The sequence below is a fragment of the Cnephaeus nilssonii genome, assembly GCF_951640355.1.
Source record: "Cnephaeus nilssonii genome assembly, chromosome: X".
Taxonomy (NCBI): domain Eukaryota; kingdom Metazoa; phylum Chordata; class Mammalia; order Chiroptera; family Vespertilionidae; genus Cnephaeus; species Cnephaeus nilssonii.
Window position 1 is genome coordinate 62009547 of NC_137071.1, and position 6986 is coordinate 62016532.

Sequence of the window (6986 nt, forward strand, 5' to 3'; positions counted from 1 at the left end):
TTCCCCCAGCATTGAGCCTGGCTTCCCAGGATTTCGCCCGGAACTGGGGTTCAGTGCAGTCGGAACTGGGGTTCAGTGCAATCTGGAGCTTTTATCTCCTTCCTGCTAGAGAACGCCGGCCAGGCCGTCAGCTGCCTCTTCCTCTCCGGCTCTGTCCTCCCCGCACGCGCACGTGCTCCTGTCTCCGCCCGTGTCTCCATACCTCAGGCTTTTATGGCTCCTCTGATTTTCCTTGTGGTTTTCTCTTTCCTTCTAGTTGTGGGCATTTCAGTCAGCCAGCTTTCCTGTGGTTCTGGATGATGTCCGTTTTGACTTTTAGTTGTATTTTTGAAATTGTTGTGCCAGGCTGTAGGTTAGGTTTTTAACCTATGCTGCCATCTTGGTTTCTCCCATATTCCTTTCTTGGTTCTGCATCTGTAAAATAGGTTTCTGGAGCAGGACAGTTCCTATTTCAGAAGGGTTATGAGTAGTATTCAGTGAAAAGGTGCACATAATGTGTAAAGCACTAACCCTGGAACAAAGTAAGCATTTAATGAATGTTTCTGAATAGTAATAATCATTTTCTGTTTCAATGTTCAAAAGATCCCAGGAAGTCAATAAAGAGAATCAGGGTCATTTATTGGAGTATGCCAACAGAGAACACAGGAGATGGGAATAAGTATTAGGGGCTTGAAAGTGGGCTCGGAGTACAGGAGCCCATCCTGGGAGAATGATCAGGTCCCTTCCTGTGCTGAAGAATTTGTCAGGGGGTACCCAGAGGTATGGTGAAGGAGAGGTAGTCCCCAAGGGCGCCCCAACGGGGCCGGTAGAACTGGAAGATGGTGATCCAGGTGGTGAGTATAATCACCCAAAAAAGGAAGCCCACAGCAGAGCGCCAGACATAGCCTTTGATTTGGCTCTGCTCTGTGTATGCCGGGACAAGGAAGGCCTCTCGGAAGAACCAGAAGATGTTGACCAACCAGAGAAAAGGCAGGGAAGCAAACCCACCCAGTTAGTACTTGCGGCACAAGTTCAACTTCTCTTCGTTGGACACCCACTCCAAGTTCACAGTTGCACTAGGGCCAGGTTGTTCCAAGGGTCCTGAGGGGCAAGACACTGCAAGGATCGCGAAAATCCACCCCCCAGTGGAGTTTACTTCCTCCGGATAGAGTGGTCTGCCTTTGCCACTTTCAACTTATGGACGTTTGCATGTGATGCCCCCTGAACTTGCGTATTTAATATTTTGTTGGAGACTATCAAATCGCCCCTCCCCCAAAGGCATGAACAGCCTACCTTCCCAGCCAACATGTATGAGAATTCCCATTTTCCCATACTCTTGCTAATATAATAATTTAAACTTTAGAAAACTGTTGGATGAAAAGTACTATCAAATGGTGTGTTCTTTTCAATTCTGTGGTTAATAAACATCTTTTAATGTTTACTGGCTATTTTTACTTCTTTTGTGATTAGCTTTTTTAAAAAAATTAAGGTATTATATGTATACATATCTTACCATTGCCCCCCAAACCACTCCCATACATTTTCTCACCCCCCTAGTGTTTTGTGTCCATTGGTTAGGCTTATATGCATGCATACAAGTCCTTCAGTTGATCTCTTATCTCCCCCACCTCTCCCTTATCTTCCTGCTGTAATTTGACAGTCTCTTTGATGCTTTACTCTTTCTGTATCTATCTTTTTGTTCATCGGTTTATAATGTTCTTTATTATCCATAAATGAGTGAGATCATGTGGTATTTTTCTTTCATTAACTGGCTTATTTCACTTAGCATAATGTTCTCCAATTCTATCCAGGTTGCTGCAAATGGTAAGAATTCCTTATTTTTTATGCCAGCATAGTATTCCATTGTGAAGATGTACCACAGTTTTCTGATCCAGTCATCTGCTGATGGGCACCTAGGCTGTTTCCAAATCTTAGCTATTGTAAATTGTGCTGCTATGAACATAGGGGTACATATATCCTTTCTGATTGGTGTTTCTAGTTTCTTAGGATATATTCCTAGGAGTGGGATTACTGGGTAAAATGGGAGTTCCATTTTCATTTTTTTGAGGAAACTCCATACTGTTCTCCACAGTGGCTGCACCAGTCTGCATTCCCACCAGCAGTGCATCAGTGTTCCTTTTTCTCTGCATCCTCACCAACACTTGTCGTTTGTTGATTTGTTGATGATAGCCATTCTGACAGGTGTGAGATGGTACCACATTGTCATTTTGATTTACATCTCTCAGATAATTAGTGACTTTGAGCATGTTTTCATATGACTCTTGACCTTCCTTCTGTCTTCTTTCAAAAAGTATCTATTTAGGTCCGTTGTTCTTTTTTTTTTTGGATCATTTATCTTCCTTTTATTAAGTTGTATGAGTTCCCTGTAAATGTTGGAGATTAAACCTTTATCAGTGATAACATTTGAAAATATGTTCTCCCATACAGTGGGCTTTCTTGTTGTTTTGTTGATGGTTTCTTTTGCTGTGCAAAAGCTTTTTATTTTGATGTAGTCCCATTTGTTTATTTTCTCTTTAGTTTCCATTGCCCTAGGAGAGGTATCGGTGAAGAAATTGCTTTGGCATATGTCTGAGATTTCTTGCCTGTGGATTCCTCTAGTGTTTTTATGGTTTCCTGTTTAATGTTTAAGTCCTTTATCAATTGTGAGTTTATTTTTGTGTATGGTGTAAGTTGGTGGTCTAGTTTCATTTTTTTGCATGTATCTGTCCAATTTTCCCAACACCATTTATTGAAGAGACTGTCTTGGCTCCATTGTATGTTCATGCCTCCTTTGTCAAATATTAATTGAGCATAGTGGTTTTGGCCAATATCTGGGTTCTCTATTCTATTCCATTGGTCTATATGTCTGTTCTTGTGCCAGTACCAGGCTGTTTTTAGAACAGTGGCTTTGTAATACAGCTTGAAATCTGGTATTGAGATCCCACCTACTTTGTTCTTCTTTGTCAGGATTGCTGTGGCTATTCGGGGTCTTTGTTTATTCCAGCTGAATTTTTGGAGAGTTCTTTCTAGGTCTGTGAAATATGCCATTGGTATTTTAATGGGGAATGCATTGAATATATAGATTGCTTTGGGTAGTATGGACATTTTAATGATGTTGATTGTACCAATCAATGAACATGGTATATTCTTTCATCTGTTTATGTCTTCCTCTATCTCTTTTTTCAGTGTCCTGTAGTTTTCCGCGTATAGGTCTTTTACATCCTTAGTTAAGTTTATTCCTAGGTATCTTAATTTTTTTATCTTAATTTTTTTTGGTGCGATGGTAAACGGGATTGTTTTATTAGCCTCTCCTTCTGTAAGTTCACTATTAGTGTATAGAAATGCCATAGATTTCTTGGCGATAATTTTGTATCCTGCTACATGGCCAAATTCTTTTATGAAATCTAATAGTTTTTTGATGGAGTCTTTAGTGTTTTTTTATGTACAATATCATGTCATCTTTGAATAAGGACAGTTTTACTTCTTCTTTTCCAATTTGTATGCTTTTTATTTCTTCTTCTTGTCTAATCACAATGGCTAATACTTCCAGTACTATGTGGAACAGGAGTAGTGAGAGTGGACATCCCTGTCTTGTTCCTGTTCATAGGGGAAATGGTTTTAGTTTTTGCCGATTGAGTGTGATGGATTTGTCATTTATGGCTTTTATTATGTTGCGGTATGATCCTTCTATTCCCACCTTGCTGAGAGTTTTTATCAGAAATGGGTGTTGGATTTTGTCAAATGCTTTTTCTGCATCAATTGATATGACTATGTGGTTTTTATCTCTCAGTTTGTTTATGTGATGTATCACGTTTATTGATTTGCGATAATTGTACCATCCTTGCATCCCCGGGATAAATCCTACTTGGTCATGGTGTATGATCTTTCTGATGTACTGCTGGATTCGATTTGCTAGAATTTTGTTGAGGATTTTGGCATCTATGTTCATGAGGGATATTGGCCTGTAATTCTCTTTCATTGTGTTATCTTTATCTGGTTTTGGTACTAGGGTGATGCTGGCTTCATAGAATGAGCTTGGAAGTGTTCCTTCCTCTTGAATTTTTTAAAATAGTCTGAGGAGGATAGGTTTTAGCTCTTCCTTGAATGTTTGGTAAAACTCCCCTGTGAAGCCCTCTGACCCAGGCTTTTGTTTGATGGAAGCTTTTTGATGACGGTTTCAATTTCTTCCATGGTTATTGGCCTATTGAGATGCATAGATTCTTCCTGATTTGAGTTTTGGAAGGTTAAATTTTTCTAGGAATATGTACATTTCCTCCAGGTTGTCCAGTTTGTTGGAATAGAGTTGTTCATAGTATTTTTTTAACAATCCTTTGTATTTCTGTGGGGTCTGTTGTTATTTCTCCTCTTTCACTTCTGATTTTGTTTATTTGGGTCCTCTCTCTTTGCTTCTTGGTGAGCCTGGCTGGAGGTTCATCAATCTTGTTTATCCTTTCAAAGAACCAGCTCTTGGTTTTGTTGATCTTTTGTACTGTGTTTTTTTTTTTGGTCTCTATGTCATTTATCTCCACTCTGATCTTTATTAGTTCCTTCCTTCTGCTTACACTGGGCTTTTCTTGTTGCTCTCTTTCTAACTCTTTGAGTTGTAGGGTTAGGTAATTTATTACTATTATTATTATAATTATTTTTTTGCAGTAGGCTTGTAGAGCTATGAGTTTCCCTCTCAAGACTGCTTTCGGTGTGTCCCCTAGATTTTGGATTGTCGTGTTTTCATTGTAGTTTGTTGCCGTGATGTTTTTTTATTTCTCCTTTGATCTCTCTGGTAAGCCAATCATTGTTTAATAGCATGTTATTTAGTCTCCATGTGTTTGATTTTTTTGGATTGTTTTTATTGTAGTTGATTTCCAGTTTTATGCCATTGTGATCTGAGAAGATGCTTAACATGATTTCTATCTTCTTGATTTTGATGAGACTTTGACTGTGACCCAATATATGGTCTATCTTTGAAAATGACCCATGTGCACTTGAGAAGAATGTGTATTCTGTTGCTTTGGGGTGAAATGTTCTGAAGATGTCAATTAATTCCACCTGGTCTAGTGAGTCATTTAGGATTGATGTTTCTTTGCTGATTTTTTGTTTAGAGGATTTGTCCAATGGTGATATTGGGGTATTAAAGTCCCCTACTATGATTGTATTGCTGTCAATCTCTCCCTTGATATCCTCCAGGAGTTTTTTTATGTATTTGGGTGCTCCTGTATTGGGTGCATATATGTTTACCAGAGTTATTTCTTCTTGTTGGGTTGCTCCCTTTAATACTATGAAGTGGCCTTCCTTATCTCTTGTTATGTCCTTCACTTTGAGATCTAATTTGTCATATATAAGTATTGCTACCCCAGCTTTTTTTTTATTTCCATTCGCATGAAAACCCTTTTTCCATCCCTTTACCATCAGTTTATGTGCACCTTTTTTTCTGAGGTGGGTTTCCTGTAGACAGCAGATATATGGGTCATGTTTTCTTATCCACTCAGTTGCCCTATGTCTTTTGATTGGGGTATTAAATCCATTTACATTTAAATGGCACTCAAGCTGCGTAATTGAGGCATATATGGGCAGGTATCCAGGATGAGTGAATTCAGAATTTATACTGTCAGTGGGAGTGCATCCCTGTTTGTCCAAGATCACACCCAGCAAGAACTCACAGTAGCTCCCACAAGTGTCCTGTGGATAGATGGGGTCAGGGTGCCTGCCTGTTAGAAATGTGCACGCAGACTGTGGCGGTGTGTTTGTTGGCTCAGAGCTTTGACACACTTTGAGGGGCCCTGGCACTGAAGTTAAGCAGCTGGGGTGTCTGCGGGCAGTTATTCATGCAGAGGGAATTCAGAATTTCTACTGCGGTGCAGCGCACCCTTGTCTGTACATAATCACACCCAGCAGGGGCTCCCAGTGGCTCCCATGAACTGCCTAAGGAGTGATGTGCCCTGGATGCCTGCGCACTGTAAATGTGAGAATGTGGTGTCCAGAGTTCTGCCGCTGGGGAGGGGGGAAGATGCACTTACTGCTGCGGGAACAGTGCACTTTTGGAGGTGGAAGTCCCATGGTCCACGGGTCTGTGGCTGGGGTAGCAGGATTTTGGCTGGAGTGCATGCTGGTTCACAGGCAGTGTCAAAGTCCTGTCTGGGTGGTGGTGCTGATGAGTTCCTAAAAAAGGTCGTTCTCCCCTTTAAGACGGCATGGGCTCCGTGCCCGAGTCCTGCAGTCCAGGGAGTGCCACAGTGGTAGTAGTCTCTCCTTGTCCAAGAGATCCTGGTCTGCCAGCCCCTGCTGCTCCTGCAGGATTTAACTATCCCTTACTCACACACACACACACACACACACACACACACACACACACCACACACATCCACACATTCTCCTTTCATCCCCTCATTCACTCACTTCCTCTCCCTCACCTCTGTCCTGCCAGCTGCCTTCTTTTTTCCCCATATTCCAAATTATTGATTTGATTCTTGGAATCTTCTACTCTACTGTTGAATCCCTGTAAATTATTCTTTATTTCAGTTAGTGCATGCTTAATTTCTGACTGTTACTTTTTCATGTCTTTGACATTCTCACTAAGATCCTTGGAAGTCTCATGAAGATCCTTGAGTAACCTTATGGTTTTGAACTGTGTATCCAGTAGTTTGCTTGCTTCCATTTCTTTAATTTGCAACATGTTTCTTTGTCTCCACATTATGGCTGCTTCCCTGTGTTTGTTTCTATATATTAGGTAGAGCTGCTATGTCTTCTGGAATTGCTAGAGTGGCCTTGTGTAGTAGGTGTTCTGTAGTGCCCAGTGACTCAGCTTCCCCAGTCACCTGAGCTGGACACTCTAGATGTGCCCCTATGTGGGCTGTTTGTACAGTCTTGTAGTTGAGCCACCACCACTGCGCTTGCCAGCCTTGAGCCCAGCTTCTGGCTGAGCGGCACTCCCCCTGTTGGAGTGCCCTGACCACAAGGGGGCAGCTCCTGCATTGAGCGTCTGCCCCCTGGTGGTCAGTGTGCATCATAGC

The 6986-nt window shown here is 41.4% G+C and overlaps 1 pseudogene across 1 annotated transcript; it reads right to left on the reverse strand.

Annotated features, from left to right (window-relative positions):
- Positions 1-627: 627 nt before the first annotated feature.
- Positions 628-6081, reverse strand: LOC307096015 (gamma-secretase subunit PEN-2-like; annotated as a pseudogene). Its single transcript has 2 exons — positions 5994-6081; positions 628-1080 (listed from the first exon to the last, which is right to left on the reverse strand). The product of its transcript is annotated as a gamma-secretase subunit PEN-2-like (transcript).
- Between the last annotated feature and the right edge of the window lie 905 nt (positions 6082-6986).